The sequence below is a fragment of the Acomys russatus genome, chromosome 24, assembly GCF_903995435.1.
Source record: "Acomys russatus chromosome 24, mAcoRus1.1, whole genome shotgun sequence".
Lineage (NCBI taxonomy): Eukaryota > Metazoa > Chordata > Mammalia > Rodentia > Muridae > Acomys > Acomys russatus.
The window spans coordinates 10,215,958-10,219,509 of NC_067160.1; the positions used below are offsets into that span (position 1 = coordinate 10,215,958).

At 45.3% G+C, this 3,552-nt stretch overlaps 1 pseudogene; it reads left to right on the forward strand.

Annotated features, from left to right (window-relative positions):
* The first annotated feature begins 2,166 nt into the window (after window positions 1-2,166).
* On the forward strand, window positions 2,167-2,844 carry LOC127207646 (glutathione S-transferase P 1-like; annotated as a pseudogene).
* Window positions 2,845-3,552: the final 708 nt, after the last annotated feature.

Consider the following 3,552-nt stretch of genomic DNA (forward strand, 5'->3'; position numbering starts at 1 on the left):
GGTTATTGTGTAATTCAAATGCTGACCTCTGTGTCCCCCCACATCTGCTTGCAATCCTTGTTCTGAGAATCTCCTGTCTCGTGTTGTGTAAACACTGCTCCCCAGTGTCCCCTAATATGCCAATAAAGCAGCTTACAGCCAATTGCTGAGCAGGAGAGAGAATAGGGCTAGACTTCCTGCCAGCCAGAAAAGGAGGAATTAGAGGAGGAAGTAGGGGATTCAGCCATGGGCAGAGGTCCAGGAAACATCATAAGGAGCTGGAGCATGAAAGTTACAAAGCACAAGTAACCCTGGGATGCACACTGGGAGGAAACCAGAGCAGCTTAGAAAGATAAGAATATAGTAACAACTGCTCAGTTATTGTGTTGTGAAGCTTATTATTACACAAATATAAAAGAGTCTCAATCATTTGTGTGATAGCCGGGTTAAGAGAGGAACTAAGAGAAACAAACACGGTTTCATAAAAATAACCTTCCACACAGGATCTGATGGATAAGGTGCTCTGAGTCCCTCTGGAGAAGGCTATGATGACTATGTTAAGTCAGAATTCAGTTCTGGGCAAAGGGACAACCTTGGCGTTGTAGTAATAAAGATCAACATACAGGTTGGGGAGATGGCTCAGTTGATAAAGTGTTTGCCAGGCAAGCATTAGGACCCAAGTTCAATCCCCAGCACCAACGTAAAAGCTGGCTATAGTACTGTCTGTCTATCATCCCAGGACTGGGGCTTGAGGTGGCAGACACAGGAAGATTCTGGGGCCTCCCTGGCCTGGGAGTCTGGGGAAACCACTGAGCTCCCTGTCTCAAAATATATGGCAGAGAGTGATTGAAGAAGACCCTCAATGCCCACCACTGAGTGCACGTGCACACATGCACACACACACAAGAAAAAAATATATATATGTATGCATACAGCATGCAAATGCACATAATGTGATCTAGAGGCAGTGGAGAAAAAGATAAATGCGATGTTGAAACCATGACAGAAAGAAGCTAGGTGACTTAGTTTTTTCCTCTAAAAAGAAACAGCAATAAAAATAGTTATTTGTTACCTATAAGGAAAGTGCTATTGATTTAACCACAATAAATACCTTAAATATAAGTATTGTTATTCAACTTTATAGATGAGGAGACTGAGGCTCACATTGCTGGTTAAGCCAAGGCTAAAACTTAACTCTAAGCACTCAGAACCACAAGCCTCCTCCTCCTCTGCTGAGTCACTGTGCTCTGTGCTCTTGGACAAGCTGCTTCCCAACGTAATTCTCTGAAGTCAAGGAACTCATCCAGAAGCATAAGCTGTTGACGCATTAATTTTAAAGTTATATATCTGTATATAATGTTGAGATGTCTTAGACTATAATAAAAACAAAGCAACCCAGAGCTAAGATGGATGTCATTGACATGGAGATTTAAATAAATGCAAGAAGAAAGCCCTGAGGAGAAAGCCTGCCCCAGGTCCAGCATGCCTCTGTCATAAACAAATAAAATCACTTATTAGGTTGGGAGAGATTAAGAAAGGATGCTTGAGGCAGAGAAAATGTTGGAGAAGAACTGTTTATGTACTATTGTGGGTGGAAGTGTACTCGGATATTCACTAAGGCTCTAACTATAAATCAGACAGTGGCAACTACTGAAATACACCTTGGCAGGCCCTTAACAATTATAGTCCTCTGTTAAGAGGCTGGGGAGAACGTTCAGTCAGCAAAGGACTTGCCATGCAAGCAGGAGAACTTGCATTGGGTCCTTAGTAATCAAATTAAAGAGTTGGGTGTGGTTGCCTGGCTTGTCATCCCAGCTCTGGGGAGACAGAGACAGGGGGATCTCTGCAGCTTGTAACCAGTGAGGGGCCTGATCTCAGAAAGACAAAGTAGTTAATGTGTAAGGAATGAAACCCAGAATGAACCTCTGGCCTGTACACACACACACACACACACACACACACACACACACACACACACACAGAGAGAGAGAGAGAGAGAGAGAGAGAGAGAGAGAGAGAGAGAGAGAGAGAGATGCCTATATTCCTACATAAGGTATTTGTTGCTATAAGTTCCTGAGAAAGAGCACACTAAAATCACATAAAAGTGTAATACCAGATCACATCCACATCCAAGATCCCTCATCATCTATGCAGCATGGAGTCCTCGCCTCCTTCTGCACATCAGCCATGCCTTGGTACAGCATTGTCTGCTTCCTAGTTGAAGGGAGCTGTGAGGCCATGTGTGTGCTGCTGTCTGGCACAGGACCAGAGCTGGAAGGAGAAGGTTCTCAAAGGTACGTGGACACAAGGCTTGCTGAAGCCCACCTGTATGGGCAGCCCCCCAAGTTTGAGGATGGAGACCTCACCCTGTACCAGTCTAACGCCACCTTGAGGCACCTGGGCTGCTCCTTTCGGATTTTTGGGAAAAGTCAGAGGGAGGTTGCCATGGTGGAGGACCTTCGCGGCAAATAACACCACCTTCATCTACACCAAATCTGAGGATGGTAAGGATGACTGTGTGAGGGCCCTGCCTGGGCACCTGAAGCCTGTTGAAACCCTGCTGTCCCAGAATCATGGAGGCAAAGCCTTCATCAAGGATGAACAGATGAAGTCGCTGGGCCTGCTGCTGATCCACACGTCCTGGATCCTGGCTGCCTGGACAATTTTCTCCTGCTCTCTGTCTATGTGGTGCATTTCAGTGTCCGGCCAAAGATCAAGGCCTTTCTATCCTCCCCCAACCATGTGAACTGTCCCCTCAATGGCAAACAGCAGTGGACAGCAGAGGCAGGAGCTGTTTGCACCCTCTTTCTAAGGCCTAATAATGTTCATAAGCCAGGGGGAAAAAGTGAAATACCAACTTCCTAGTATTTATGGTCTAGGTAGTTGGTTAGACTAAAGCATCAGTTGTTACCATCTTTGCAGAGTGGGTCTGGGCCAGTTGTTTTAGAGAGACATTGGTCTCTTTAAAAATATTTATTTTTCTTTATTATCAAATATATATGTGTATGTGTGTGTGAGTGTTTATCTGCATGTAAGTATATGCACCACATTCAGAGGTCAGGAGTGGGCACCAGATCCACTAGAACAGATGATTGTGAGGCACCACGCAGGTCCTGGGATCCAAACCTAGGTCCTCTGCAACAGCAGCCAGTGCTCTTCACAGCTGAGTCATCACTGCAGCCTCAGTTATACTGGTCTTTGAATGATTACAGCCTAGGCTAAGGTCTATCCCAGCACAGCACTGCACACACAGCCTTGTCTGCTTTAAAGGAAGAGATCGGGAGCTCATCAAGTTTGCTCTGGTGCATTTCAAGAGGCAGAACATAGGTAATGTATGCACCCATATTTCATGTATTTGAATTTTCCAAATCCTCTGTTGCATGTGATCCGCCTTTCCCAGTTTCAGACTGCTCCGCATCCCTGCTCTAAAAGCACCAGCCCCATCCTTAGTACAGGTACCAGTTAAACATCTTAGCTCAGAAGGATGCTAAACACAAGTTAGTCAATTGCCACTACAGACCCATTGTGTCTCTACTGGGACCACTAACGAAGCCAGAACTCCCATTTTTCACT